General features: G+C 46.5%; 1 protein-coding gene across 1 annotated transcript in view; it reads right to left on the bottom strand.

Moving 5' to 3' along the window:
• The window catches only part of LOC135547435 (protein dopey-2-like), a 51,424-nt gene extending 41,024 nt beyond the window's left edge, over positions 1 to 10,400 (bottom strand). Inside the window, exon 1 of the mRNA XM_064976457.1 lies at positions 10,162 to 10,400. The gene's annotated coding sequence lies outside the window, so the exon portion shown is untranslated. The remainder of the gene's footprint in view (positions 1 to 10,161) is intronic.
• Positions 10,401 to 16,092: the final 5,692 nt, after the last annotated feature.

Here is a 16,092-nt window from a genome sequence, read left to right on the forward strand (position 1 = left end):
CTGAAAACTGTTGTTCACAAATGCTCTCCATCCAACCTCACTGAGCTTGAGCTGTTTTGCAAGGAGGAATGGGAAAAAAATTCAGTCCCTCGATGTGCAAAACTGATAGAGACATACCCCAAGCGACTTACAGCTGTAATCGCAGCAAAAGGTGGCGCTACAAAGTATTAACTTCTGCACGCCCAATTTTTCAGTTTTTGATTTGTTAAAAAAGTTTGAAATATCCAATAAATGTCGTTCCACTTCATGATTGTGTCCCACTTGTTGTTGATTCTTCACAAAAAAATACAGTTTTATATCTTTATGTTTGAAGCCTGAAATGTGGCAAAAGTTCGCAAAGTTCAAGGCACTGTATGAGTAGTTTAGCCTTTTAAATCATGATGAATAAGATGTGAGCTGTCACGAATCTCGCCGAGGATGGTGCCTCTTCCTCTTCGGGCGGGGCTCGGCGGTCGTCGTCTCCGGCCTATTAGCTGCCATCGATTCCCTTTCCGTTTGTTTTTGGTTATTGGTTAATTGGGTACACCTGTTTTGTATTAGGGTTTGTTTGTAGGGTATTTAAGGGCACTAGGCCCACTGGGTATTTGTGCGGGCTTGTTTCTTGTTACTCTGTGTTGGATGGTGTTATTTTGTTCTTGTCGTTATTCGCCGGACTATTTCTGTCCTGTTGTTTGGACTGGCAACTTATATACGCCCTGTGTGTTGGCGTGACCGCTTTTGTTGCGCTGGTGAATAAATTTGACAAACGACTGAACCCTGCTCTCTGCGCCTGATTCCACCCACCACTCCTAGCTATCGTAACAGAAGCTCGCACCACTGAAAATGGAGTCAGCAGGAGCAGCGACCACCCCTCTCCCCACTATGGAGGAGCACGTCCATCACCACACAGCTGTCCTCCATCGGATCGGTACAGCGATGGACCAGATGATGGAGAGGATGAGGCGATGGGAGAGGAGTGGTCTACCGACATCTACGATGGAGCGGCGGCTGGGTGCCAGGGATTTTTGCTCCAGCTAGAGCTCTACCTGGCTACCGTGCGTCCGGCTCCCTCGGGTGAGGAGAGTGTGAGCCTCCTCGTCTAACGGGCAGGGCCCTGGACTGGGCTAACGCGGTCTGGAACAGTCCGGACTCGGCTCGGGACAATTACCTGGAGTTCACCCGCCGTTTCCGAGCTGTGTTCGACCACCAACCAGAGGGTAAAGCGGCGGGTGAACGACTGTTCCACCTCAGACAGGAGACGAGGAGCGTGCAGGACTTCGCGTTGGAGTTCAGGACCCTAGCTGCTGGTGCTGGGTGGAATGACAGGGCCCTGATGGACCATTGCCGGTCTAGTCTCCGGGAGGACGTACGCCGGGAGCTAGCTTGCAGGGACACAACTCTCTCCCTGGATGAACTAATAGACATGTCTATTCGATTGGACAACCTGCTAGCTGCCCGCGGGCGTTCAAAAGGGGTCCTGTTAATTCCACCTTCCAGCTCTCCCACTCCGATGGAGTTGGGAGGAGCTGCATCTAGGGGGATCAGAGGAGGGGGCTCCTCCTGCTCCAATTGTGGACGGAGAGGACACACTCGGACCGGTGCTGGAGGAGTTCCTCTGGGAGTCGAGATGGTCGGCGGAACACTCCTCGGCCACCCCAGGTGAGTAAGCACCAAACTCACCCAGAGCTCCCTGTTGGTCACATGTTTTTGTTAATTTTTTCCCCTGCGTTTTCCCCTCTCTTCGGCATAATGCGCTAGTCGATTCAGGCGCAGCTGGGAGTTTTATGGATCGCGGACTCACCCGTAAATTGGGTATTCCGTTAGTGCAGATCGACCCACCTGTCCCCGTGCACTCCTTAGATAGCCGACCGTTAGGGTCAGGGCTGGTCAGGGAGGCCACGATTCCGCTGGACATGGTAACGCAGGGGAATCATAGGGAGAGGATCAGTTTCTATCTTATTGATTCACCTGGGTTTCCAGTGGTGTTGGGGGTCCCTGGCTGGCTATTCACAATCCCCTTATTTCCTGGAAACAGGGGCTCTTAAGGGGTGGTCAGACGAGTGTTCAGATAGGTGTATAGGTGTATAGGAGTTTCCATCTGTGCCACGACGGTGGAGAGTCCAGACCAGGTTTCCACCGTGCGCATTCCCCCAGAATATGCCGATTTGGCTAGCGCTTTTAGTAAGAAGAGAGCGACCAAATTACCACCCCATCGACGGTGGGATTGCGTGATAAACCTCCTGGAGAACGCTGCACTTCCCGGAGTCACGTGTACCCACTGTCACAGGAGGAGACGCTGGCTATGGAGACATATGTCACGGAAGCTCTGGGACAGGGGTACATTCGGCCCTCCATGTCACCCGTCTCCTCGAGTTTCTTTTAGTGAGGAGAAAGGAGGGAGGTCTGCGTCCGTGCATTGATTATCGAGGTCTCAATTCGATCACAGTGGGTTTTAGTTATCCGCTACCTCTCATCGCTACGGCGGTGGAATCATTCCACGGAGCGCGTTTCTTCACAAAACTGGACCTCAGGAGCGCGTATAATCTGGTGCGTATTCGGGGAGGAGACGAGTGGAAAACAGCGTTTAGTACCACATCAGGCCACTATGAGTACCTCGTCATGCCGTATGGGTTGAAGAATGCTCCAGCCGTCTTCCAATCCTTTGTAGATGAGATTCTCAGGGACTTGAACGGGCAGGGTGTGGTGGTCTATATTGATGACATCTTGATTTATTCTACCACACGCACCACGCATGTTTCCCTGGTGCGCAAGGTTCTTGGGCGACTGCTGGAGCATGACCTATACGTCAAGGCTGAGAAATGTGTGTTCTCCAAACCAGCCGTTTCCTTCCTGGGTTATCGCATTTCCAGTTCGGGGATGATGATGGAGTGTGACCGCGTTAACGCCGTGCGTAATTGGCCGACTCCGACCACGGTAAAGGAGGTGCAGCGGTTTTTAGGGTTTGCCAATTACTACCGGAGGTTTATCCGGGGTTTTGGCCAAGTAGCGGCGCCCATTACCTCACTGCTGAAGGGGGGGCCGGTGCGTCTGCGGTGGTCAGCAGAGGCTGATGGAGCTTTCAACCAGTTGAAGGCACAGTTCACTGGGGCTCCCGTGTTGGCGCATCCAGACCCTTCGTTAGCATTCATAGTGGAGGTGGATGCGTCCGAGGCTGGGGTTGGAGCCGTGCTGTCTCAGCGCTTGGGCACGCCACCGAAGCTCCGTCCCTGCGCTTTCTTTTCTAAGAAGCTGGGTCCGGCGGAGCGGAACTATGATGTGGGGGACCGGGAGTTACGAGCTATGGCAAAGGCCCTGAAGGTGTGGAGACACTGGCTAGAGGGGGCTAAATACCCTTTCCTCATCTGGACTGACCACCGTAATCTGGAGTATATTCGAGCAGCGAGGAGACTGAATCCGCGTCAGGTTAGGTGGGCCATGTTCTTTACCCGCTTTAGATTTACGATCTCTTACAGACCAGGTTCCCTTAACACTAAGGCCGACGCGCTGTCCCGTCTCTATGACACCGAGGACTGGTCCATTGAACCCACTCCCATCCTTCCAGCCTCTCGGCTGGTGGCCCCAGTGGTATGGGAGGTGGACGCGGACATCGAGCGGGCGTTGAGGGTTGAACCTGCGCCTACACAGTGTCTGACTGGTCGGGTTACGTACCGCTTGGTGTCCGTGATAAATTGATTCGGTGGGCTCACACACTACCGTCTGCGGGTCATCCGGGGATTGATAGGACAGTGCGGGGTCTTAGGGGGAAATACTGGTGGCCCACCTTGGCTAAGGATGTGAGGCTCTATGTCTCTTCCTGTTCGGTATGCGCCCAGAGTAAGGCTCCTAGGCACCTTCCTAGAGGGAAGTTACAGCCCCTCCCGGTTCCACAACGGCCAAGGTCCCATCTCTTGGTAGATTTTCTTACTGATCTTCCCCCATCCCAGGGGAACGCTACCGTTCTGGTCGTTGTGGATCGGTTCTCTAAGTCCTGCCGTCTCCTCCCATTGCCTGGTCTCCCTACGGCCCTACAGACTGCAGAAGCTCTATTTACCCACGTCTTCCGGCACTATGGGGTTCCAGAGGATATCGTCTCCGATCGGGGTCCCCAGTTCACGTCCCGGGTTTGGAGGGTGTTTATGGAGCGTCTGGGGATCTCGGTCAGCCTTACCTCTGGTTATCATCGAAAGTAATGGGCAGGTGGAGAGAGTAAACCAGGAAGTGGGTAGGTTTCTGAGGTCGTATTGCCAGGACCAGCCAGGAGAATGGGCGAGGTACGTCCCGTGGGCAGAGTTGGCCCAGAACTCTCTTCGGCATTCGTCCACGAACATGTCGCCATTCGAATGCATACTGGGCTACCAGCCGGTCCTGGCTCCGTGGCATCAGAGTCAGACCGAGGCGCCTGCGGTGGAGGAGTGAGTACAGCGCTCTAGAGAGACCTGGCGGGCAGTCCAGGATTCTCACAGACAGGCCAGTGAACGGCAGAAGAGAGACGCTGACCGCCACCGCAGTGAGGGTTTGCCCGGGGGACAGGGTCTGGCTCTCGACCCGAAACCTGCCCCTCCGCCTGCCCTGCCGGAAGCTGGGGCCGCAGTGTGTGGGGCCATTTAAAGTCCTGAGGAGGATAAACAAGGTGTGTTATAGATTGCAACTTCCCTCTTATTATCGCATTAACCCCTCATGTGTCTCTCCTCAGGCCGGTGGTAGCTGGTCCCCTACAAGGCAGTGAGGTACTGGAGGTCCCTTCACCCCCTCTGGACATCGAGGGGTCCCCGGCACACACAGTACGAGCTATTCTGGACTCGAGACGCCGGGTGAGGGGCCTGCAGTACCTCGTGGACTGGGAGGGGTACGGTCCGGAGGAGAGGTGCTGGGTACCGGGGGAGGGACATTTTAGATCCTTCCCTCTTGAGGGATTTCCACCGCCTCCACCCGGAACGCAGGGTACTGGCACAAATCTCGCCGAGGATGGTGCCTCTTCCTGTTCGGGCGGGGCTCGGCGGTCGTCGTCTCCAGCCTATTAGCTGCCATCGATTCCCTTTCCATTTGTTTTTGGTTATTGGTTAATTGGGTACACCTGTTTTGTATTAGGGTTTGTTTGTAGGGTATTTAAGGGCACTAGGCCCACTGGGTATTTGTGCGGGCTTGTTTCTTGTTACTCTGTGTTGGATGGTGTTATTTTGTTCTTGTCGTTATTCGCCGGACTATTTCTGTCCTGTTGTTTGGACTGGCAACTTATATACGCCCTGTGTGTTGGCGTGACCGTTTTTGTTGCGCTGGTGAATAAATTTGACAAACGACTGAACCCTGCTCTCTGCGCCTGATTCCACCCACCACTCCTAGTTATCGTAACAGGAGCACTCTTACTCTTGAGATGATTTGTGAATACTGGAGCAAATAACGCCCACAGACGCTTGCTATGACAACCAGTGGGATAACGAGTCCTTTGAAAGATCTCAAATGGAAACCTCATCCTCGATATGCTTAGGCTTAAAGTCAATAAAACCATTTATTCAGCTAGCAAAAATATTTGGTTTAACTGTATTATGATCAGATGGCTCTTCTGCAGTGGCATAGTTGTTTTGTGTGTGTGTGTGTACTATGTACTATGCCAATGTAATAGAGCAGAGAGAGAGGGACTAACAGAGACAGGACAGGATTAGAGCAACAGAGACATCTGGACTTACTTTGGGAGAGAGAGAGAGGCTTTAACATGGGCAAGCCTGCCCAACACGTGCCTGACAACACACACACACAATATGATGCTTATAAAAACACAATATCATGAGTTCCCTGGTTGTTTCGTTAAAGACACGAGCACTGCCACATGGAGGGAGTCTCATTCTGGTCACGCTGTCAATACAGTAGCAGGTCAGCTTACCTCTGGAAATATTTCCTCCATTAACAGAATAACAGTGAGGAAGCACTATAAAAACTCAATGCCTTGAGCCATGGAAACAGGAGAGAACATGGTGCTGCTGAGCAACAATAACATGGCAGCCAGTAACCAAGTCAGAGTAAATGTCAAAGACAAAGTGGTCTACCAATACATGCTCTACCCTAATCACTCTGTCTGGGTATACCTGCACACACCCCAAGCTCAGAACCCATATCCCTCCCCTCTATATGTGTAATAACCTAGCTCTCTGTGGCTGTGTGTATAGTGAGATCACAGGCACACTCAGTCGGTTGATTAAATTAGGGCCATCTCAGGTCAACATGTCTAGACTGGGTTCTAATGGACAGGAGCTAGCTAGGGGCTGCTTTTGTTTGTTTGCCAGCCTTAGCATTCTTTATCTGTCTGTCTCCTCCACAACATTGATCTGCAATGTGTTTCCTGCAAACAAAATGAGCAGACACACTGACACACACATGGATTGACTTGATAATTGACTAGGACTATCTCCTTTAAATCTAGGCCTATTTCTGTCTCTGTTTCTCTCTAAACCTTTATCTCAGACAAGCTTAGGGATTTATAGACAGAAAGGTTGACAAAGAGACAGACGGGAAAGTTTGCCGATGGCACAACGGTGGTAGGCCTGATCACAGACGATGATGAAACAGCATATAGGGAGGAGGTCAGAGACCTGGCAGTGTGGTGCCAGGACAACAACCTGTCTCTCAATGTCAGCACGACAAATAAGCTGATGGTGGACTACGTGAACTGACGGGCTGAGCACGCCCCCATTCACATGTAGTGGAGCAGGTCGAGAGCATCAAGTTCCTCTGTGTCCACATCACTAAGGATCTATTGTGGTCCAAACACACCAACACAGTCATGAAAAGGGCATGACAATGCCTCTTCCCCCACGACAACACCTTAAGAACCTCAAAATGTTCTACAACTGCACCATTGAGAGAATCTTGACTGGTCTAGTCCATCACTGGGGCTGAACTCCCTGCCATCCAGGACCACTATACCAGGCGGTGTCAGAGGAAGGCCTTTAATAATTGTCAAAGACTCCAGCCACCCAAGTCATACTGTTCTCTCTGTTACCGCAAGGCAAGCGGTAACGATGCACCAAGTTTGGAACCAACAGGACCTTGAACAGCTTCTACCAACAAGCTATAAAACTGCTAAATAGTTAAATAGTTAAAGTGGCACTATGCAGAAATCGCGCTGCCATTTCGTGGTTGCTAAAACTAATAGTTTGCCTATTTTCAGTTTATGTGACAAAATAAGCTAGTATAGTGTAGAGAATTATTGTACCATTTAAACCACTGCGAAATATATTTTCCATAACCAAAAATATTGTTGTTTCATCTGGTGTATAAAACCGAAAGTAAAAGACACAAAAACAAAACTTAAGAAGGGGAAGCACAGTAACAGTGCAAATAGAACAGATCTACCGCTTCTTAGACTTAATTTCAAGTGGAATTATACCTCACATTTCTATGTCAATTTGGTCGGGTCACCCAAAAGGTTAGATATTGCCACTTTGACCAACTAGCTACCAGGACTATCCGCATTGACCTGTTTTGCACTAACTTCTTTTGACTCATCACATACACTGCTGCTACTTTTCACTATCTGTCACGTCATTCCTAGTTATATGTACATATCTATTACTTCGTACCCCTGTACATCGACTCGGTACTGGTACCCCTAGTATATAGCCAAGATCATCATTACTCATTGTCTATCGATTATTACGGGTTTTTACTTTTCTATTATTATTCCTCTATTTTCTTTCTCTCTGCATTGTTGGGGAGGGCCCATAAGTAAGCATTTCACTGTTAGTCCTGCAAACCACTCCCAAACTCAACGCATTACACAGATTAACTGACTTACTACTTTGGTACATACACCTACACACACAGTATGACTTTAGCCTGTATGTGAACTGACTGACTATAGTCTGTCTAGCTCTGGTCAGATAACAGAACAGATAAGATGTGAATTGAATATTCTCTATCACAGCTGTGGCCATTGGACTAGGGCAGTCCCCAATTAGTCAACTGGGTGATTGGTTGAGCTCCACTTTAATACAGATTCTGGATCAGAACATCTTCTTTAAGAGGCTGGGTCAGTACTATCCCCAAACTGAGTGAAAAGGCCAGTCTCGTTACAGCTGCTGACACATCCACACATCTTCATTCAGGTTCATTTTTCCCCCTTTCTGTCTCACTCTCCTACCTTCTGCTAATGTAGTATGTTCTCTCCTGACAGAGAAGTGAAGAAGAAGAGGGAATACCTAGTCAGTTGTACAATTGAATGCATTCAATTGAAATGTGTCTTCCGCATTTAGCCTAACCCCTCTGAATGAGAGAGGTGCGGGGAGCTGCCTTAATCAACATTGGCGCCTGGGGAACAGTGGGTTAACTGCTTTGCTCAGGGGCATAACTACAGATTTTTACCTTGTCAGCTCTGGGATTTGATCCACTGGCCCAACACTACTACCTGCAAGGCTACCTGATTTGTATGCAATGTGAACGTCAGGTGCAGAAATACAGGCTGCCTGCATAGCACAACCTCAAGCCTGTCAAGTGACCTACTAAAACCCTCTGCAAACACATTACCCTGTGGATACAAATATCTTTCACAAAACTGATTTTATTAGCTTCCTGGAATATTTATCTAGTCATAAACTAATGTTTGAATTCAAACAAGGAAATGTAGATATTTAGGCCTACATCGCGTTCATACTGAAACGCATTGCTGTGTGGCCCAAAGTTGCATTTCAACACACAATAATACCTGGAGCGGCCTATCAGACACTCATTGTCCATCTCATGAACATGCTGATAGGGAGCTGGGAGTGCTTGTGGTAGGCCTGCAACGTTTGCTCCTGAAGGGGAAAGGAGACTGTGTGTTTAGAGGGTGGACTCACTACCAGCTGATTTAGGGACACAAACCCAATAGGCAATGCAAAGAGATATCGGTCACCTGATTGTGACACCATGAAACTGACTACCATATAGCATATGACTATGTCTTGTGAGACTAGGCCTATAAAATGAATAGGACAGGCTTGAACTTCTAGGATGGGACAGACACTGCTGTTAAAGACTGAGTCATGGCAGCGCTATGGCTCTGAATGTGACTCTATAGACCTGGCTGCATTATGTAAGATGGCCTCGTCAAAGAGCAAATCAGGGATTTCCATCTGTCTGTGTGTGAGAAAGAGAATGAGAAACGATTTCATCCAATTAGATGTTGTTGGCAATGTATACTGAACAAAAATATAAATGCAACGTGTAAAGTGTTGGTCCCATGTTTCATGAGCTGAATAAAAGATCTTTCCATACACACAAAAAGCATATTTTTTGCACAAATTTCTTTACATTCCTATTAGTGAGCATTTCTCCTTTGCCAAGATAATCCACCTGACCGTTGTGGCATATCAAGAAGCTGATTAAACAGCATGTTCATTACACTGGTGCACCTTATACTGGTTACAATAAAAGGCTACTCTAAAATGTCATACAACACAATTCCACAGGTCTTAAGTTTAAAGGGAGTGTGCAATTGGCATGCTGACTGCAGGAATGTCCATGAGAGCTGTTGCCAGATAAGTGAATGTTCATTTCTCTACCATAAACTGCCTCCAAAGTCGTTTTAGAGAAATTTGCAGTGCATCCAACAGGCCTCACAATAGCAGACCACGTGTAACAATGCCAGCCCAGGACCTCCACATCCTGCTTCTTCACCTGCAGGATGGTCTGAGACCAGCTACCCGGACAGCTGATGATACTGACGAGTATTTCTACCTGTAGTAAAGCCCTTTTTTGGGGAAAAACTCATTCTGATTGGCTGAGTCTGGCTCCCAGGCCCACCCAAGATTCTGCTGCTTCTTCATCTTTCCAATGTTGTTTATAAAGCTCCAGACTCAGTGCAACAATGTTACAATAACTGAGATTGAATGGTTGTAGATGTTGCAGAGAAATAATTAAAATAGCGTGAACGCGGCACTGCATCATGTCCCCGTTGTCCACCGAGTCAAAGGAATTAGGGTAGCACTATATTTAGATAATATTGATTCACAACAGGAAAACGTGAACTGGGAAGAAAACACAAGCCAATTAAAATTGAAATATGGCGATTTCAATGTGCTATATCCAGTGATTTATAGGCCTATATTATTAGCTACACCCCGTCAATTTTTATTCTCACCAAACCGGGACCGAATGTTGCGGTAAACAGAAAAACACAAGGTGCATCATATGGGTGCATCAATGACTCACCAACTGCAAAACAAGCTCGGGTTTGAGCTGACCATTCGCGTGCGTCCAACAAATGTCACTAAATCCCGGGAAACCGGCGAATGTTAACGGTTCTGGGTGTAGCGTCCGTTCTGTAACTGAAGCTTTGAGAAACCGTCAACCAACCGTTAGATGGGGGGGGTGCGTTTCCAATTTCTCTCGTGCAGATCATGCTAAACGCAACAGGGTGGAAAGCCCAAACTCAGCTGATTCACAGAGAGCCATTGGAGCACGGAGAGCGCACTTCCTGATCTTCGGAGGGGTGGAGTGTGGAGCTGCTTGACAGTTTAGGTGCAGTATTTATCTTCACAAGCTAAAAGCCCCTCACAATGTCAGTTAATAGTATTCACAATTAATGAATAAGCGATTCAGCCGAGTTAGGTAAACCTGTTTCTTGAGTTCAGCGTTCAAATCAGAAATGATGTACCTTTTTTCACTGGCACCCCCGGTGTTGGTACATTCCAGGATATGCGACGTTTACAAACCTCTCACTTCACTGTCAGATATTTGGTCAAAGCTGGGGTAAAGAGCATTAACAAAAATAACTGCAAACATACTGTATCTGTTTCTTTGTTATTTAATAATCGTGTATTACATTGAACAGTCCTTTTTGAGACAATGAAGTGACTTGTTTAATCAAAGATAATACTAGCTATTCAGTGCACAACCTATCCTCTGGCCCTGTAAACAAATGAGACACATTAACATGGTTGTTTAATGTAGGGTGGCAAGGAGCCTAGTGGTTAGAGCGTTGGCCCAGTAAGTAGGGTCACTGGTTTGAATACTTGACACCAACAAGGTGAAAAATATATAATTTGCACCATACTAATATGGCTGACCCAGTAAAACAACATATTTCACTGCACCTGTAATAAGGTGTACAGGTGTGTCCAACCCCTCCGTGGGCGTCCTAGTCCTGTTGGTATAGGTAATGTCATCACGGGCAGCAGGGGTTTAGCTGGATCCTCTCTGGGGTGTCTAAGAGCCATCAGGCCTATTTTGGACAACCCATAGCCAGAATTTGGCCAGCTCTTGCTGACGTGGTCTCCAGCTTTGGCCTAGGCAACAAAGCACTTCATCAGAGCCACTAGCTCCTCCTCTGCGATGTCATTTCTGCAGGGCCTGGAGGTCCAGAGAACACACATGGAGAGGAAGAAGCTCATTGCACATGTTATTGGTGGCGAAGAATTTGGTTTTGAGAATGTGTTCTACTTGGCTGCCGAAGGATGCAGGGTCACCTTCTGGACATAGAGGGAGCTATTAGTTTACTTTAAATGTTACTGATTCCCAGGCCAGCTGACACACAATAACTATTGCACAATGGCTGCATTTAGACAGGCAACCCAACTCTGTTCTTTTTTTACTAATTGTATTTTGACCAATCAAATTAGCTCTGACAAAAATCTGATGTGGGAAAAAATTCAGAATTGGGCTGCCTGTATTGAAAGCAGCCAGTGTGTCAGACTGTGTGAGTGAATGTTAAGGCATTAATAATGTGCAGTTACGTCTTGGGGCGATGCGTGTGTTGTTGATTAGCACATCCAGACCCCCGTACTCCTTCATGAAATGCTGCCATGCCGCCAGGATGTCGGCCAGGTCTGTAATGTCCAGTTGGAGGAGTCTGGGCTTGAGTCCCTCCCTCTGCAGATCCTCCACAACCACGGCCCCCCTCTGGACGTCCCAGGCGCTCAGATAAACATCCCATTTAAAGCCCTGGCACAGTGCCTGCACTATGGCTAACCCCAGGCCCCACGTGGAACCAGTGACCAGAGCCACCTGTGGGCCAGACATCACCTCAAAAAGAGAAAGAAATCAAAAGCAATAGATTCTGAAAGCTACAGAGCAGGGGTATTCAGATCTTTCCCGATGAGGTTCAGACTTCTGTTATACCCGATAATTAATTGCACACACCTTGGTGTCCCAGTTCTAAACCCTTCCCTGATTAGAAAGGGGAAAAAAACTGTGGAACTGGCTTCAAGGTCCAGATTTGAATTTGAAGGCCATAGATTCTGAGCTACTGGGAAACACATTTCCCGAGTTAAACGTTTATGTCCTCAATATCAATTAAAAGGTATAAAACACTTTATAGCAGTGAATTTTTATTTATTTAACTAGGCGAGTCAGTTAAGAACAGATTCTTATTTACAATGACAGCCTATGAACAGTGGGTTAACTGCCTTGTTTAGGGGCAGAACCTTTTGGTTACTTGCTCAACGCTCTAACCACTAGGCTACCTGCCGCTCCAGTGATCACAAATCCAGCATTAGCATACCTTGTTCAACTCCAGCCACCCAATACATGGACTGTTCTACATGCTACCATCCGGCAGGCCGTACTGGTGCATCAAGGCTCAGACAGACTCCTAAACAGTGCTTATCACCTCGCCATAAAACTGTTAATGGCTAACAACTACTAACTCTGAAAAAAAATCTCTCTCTCGGAGTATCCACACGGACTCTATCCTGTGCACATTGTGAATAAACGTTGAAACTTTAATCAAGGTTCGTGGTAGTTTAATCAGTTGTTTTAGTGATGGCCTATAACATTAGCCGGCACGCCCTGAAACTCGAGAGGACTTGTTGGGGTATGCTGCTATGCAGTACAAAATGAATCATCTAACACATCCACATAATCTAAACATACATTAAAACGGAATTACCAGAGGAATTTAAGCAGTAGGCTATATTGTAGGAGTATGGTCACCCCTAAAGTCTACACAGTCACATGACCTTGTGGTCACCAGTGAATAAAGAATATTTATCATTCAGATGTACAGTGCATCCAGAAAGTATTCAGAAACCTAGACTTTTTTGGCATTCTGTTACATTACAGCCTTATTCTAAAAATGTATTAAATTGCCCCAATCCAACCCACACACAATACCCTATAATGACAAAGCGAAAACAGAAGGACAACCATCTCTACTGCACTCCACCAATCAGGCCTTTATGGTAGAGTGGCCAGACGGAAGCACATGACAGCCTGCTTGGAGAAACCAAGATTGAACTCTTAGGCCTGAATGCCAAGCGTCTCGTCTGGAGGAAACCTGGAACCATCCCTACGGTGAAGCATGGTGGCAGCATTATGCAGTTGGGATGTTTTTCAGCGGCAAGGACTGGGAGACTAGTCAGGATTGAGGGAAAGATGAACAGAGCAAAGTACAAAGAGACCCTTGATGAAAACCTGCTCCAGATCGCTCAGGATCTCAGACTGGGACGAAGGTTCACCTTCCAACAGGACAATGACCCTAAGCCACAGCCAAAACAACGCAGAAGTGGCTTCGGGACAAGACTGAATGTCCTTGAGTGACCCGGACTTGAACCTGATCGAACAACTTGACAGAACTTGAGGAGACAAATGCAGAGACAAATGGAAGAAACTCCCCAAACAGGTGTGCCAAGCTTGTAGCGTCATACTCAAGACTCGAGGCTGTAATCAATGCCAAAGGTACTTCAAAGTATTGCGTAAAGGTTCAGAACACTTATGTAAATGTGATATGTTTATTTTGAATACATTTGTAAGAATTTCAACAACAAAAAAAGTTTTTGCTTTGTTATTATGGGGTGTGTAGATTGAGAGGGAAAAAACAATACATTTTAGAATAAGGCTGTAACGTAACAAAATGTGGATAAAGGGGTCTGAATACTTTCCGAAATCACTGCATCACCAGTGTGAATGTAAAATTGTTAAAGTAGTATGGAGCACACCCCCGGCTATGCAGAGCTGTTAAGGGATTTTTTTTAATCAATAATGACTAATTATGTATACATTTCAATCAGGACTGACCAATCAGAATACTAATATGTTATTGTATAGATGTATGAATTTTCTTTTAATCCTAGTACTGAATATAATGTGTGTAATTATAATCAAGAATTAGAACAATGACTGTCTGTTCCTTGGTAGAAACGAATGAACTTATCGTCAGACTGGCTAGAATGCTTATCTACACAGGAAGACCTTGGCTTGGTCATAAATTATCTAAATTGGTGGGAGACGATGTAGGAAGGCTTGAGAACTATACTGCCATTGTACCGGACTGAAGGAGAGACGGGACAGTTCGAAACCTAATGACATCATTTTCAGTTTATAACCTGTTGTAAATTGTATCATGTTCAGTACTCTCGAGAATAAACGCTAGTGCTTGATTTTGAGACTAATCTCCGCCCATTTTATGCAAATAAGTTTCTTACAAATCCTTAGAAATGGGCTGAGTGTATTAATTTAACTGGGTATTAAACATATAGGAATTTAATTCCTCTATTAAGAACATAGTATGGACGGATACACCAAGAAGTGGCAGAGCATATTCCCATGAATGAGAGGAAACACTAATTGCTACATTCTGATATTAATATCTTTTGAAGTCAAAAGAGAAAATACATTTAAGCAATAAGGCCGTGGGGTTATACCAAAGCTAAGGGCTGTTCTCGCAACACAGAGTGCCTGGATACCACCCTTAGCTGTGATACTGTATATTGGCCATTTACCACAAAGCCCCCCAGGGTGCCTTGCTATTATAAACTGGTTACCATCATAATTTAAAAAACATAAACAAATACATTTGCATCATACCAGCATCAAACTACCCAGTTTATAATTAAGCAATAGGACCTGAGGTGGTGTGGTATATGGGCAATATACGACGACTAAGGGCTGTTCTTATTTAAGACGCAATGCAGTGTGGCTTTGGTACACGGACCCACCCCGAGGAGCCTTATTGCTATTATAAACGGATTACCAGCGTAAGCAGTAAAAATAAATATTTGGTCATACCCATGTTATACAGTCGGATATACCATGGCTTTCAGCCAAATCAGAATTCAGGGCTCGAACCACCCAGTTTATAATTGAGATTATGGCACTAACGTGGTACATCAACTGCATCATAAATGATCCAAGCTGATAAACAGGCATTTTATATTCCCTCCACCAGGATCCAACACTTGCTGATGCATGGACACAGAAATATAAGTCTTTGCTAGGTAAAGCTCCGTCTTATATCAGCTCACTGGTCACCATAGCTACACCCACCCTTAGCATGCGCTCCAGCAGGTATATTTCACTGGTCATCCCCAAAGCCAACACCTCCTTTGGCCACCTTTCCTTACAGTTCTCTGCTGCCAATGACTGGAACAAATTGCAAAAATCACTGAAGTTGAATACATATCTCCCTCACTAACTTCAAGCATCGGCTGTCAGAGCAGCTTACCGATCGCTGCAGCTGTCCACAGCCCATCTGTAAATAGCCCATCCAACTACCTACAGTGGGGCAAAAAAGTATTTAGTCAGCCACCAATTGTGCAAGTTCTCCCACTTAAAAAGATGAGAGGCCTATAATTTTCATCATAGGTACTTCAACTATGACAGACAAAATGAGAAAAAAAATCCAGAAAATCACATTGTAGGATTTTTAATGAATTTATTTTCAAATTATGGTGGAAAATAAGTATTTGGTCACCTACAAACAAGCAAGATTTCTGGCTCTCACAGATCTGTAACTTCTTTAAGAGGCTCCTCTGTCCAACACTCGTTACCTGTATTAATGGCACCTGTTTGAACTTGTTATCAGTATAAAAGACACCTGTCCACAACCTCAAACAGTCACACTCCAAACTCCACTATGGCCAAGACCAAAGAGCTGTCAAAGGACACCAGAAACAAAATTGTAGACCTGCACCAGGCTGGGAAGACTGAATCTGCAATAGGTAAGCAGCTTGGTTTAAAGAAATCAACTGTGGGAGCAATAATTAGGAAATGGAAGACATACAAGACCACTGATAATCTCCCTCGATCTGGGGCTCCACGCAAGATCTCACCCCGTGGTGTCAAAATGATCACAAGAACGATGGGCAAAAATCCAAGAACCACACGGGGGGACCTAGTGAATGACCTGCAGAGAGCTGGGACCAA

The sequence above is a fragment of the Oncorhynchus masou genome, chromosome 10 (assembly GCF_036934945.1).
Source record: "Oncorhynchus masou masou isolate Uvic2021 chromosome 10, UVic_Omas_1.1, whole genome shotgun sequence".
Lineage (NCBI taxonomy): Eukaryota > Metazoa > Chordata > Actinopteri > Salmoniformes > Salmonidae > Oncorhynchus > Oncorhynchus masou.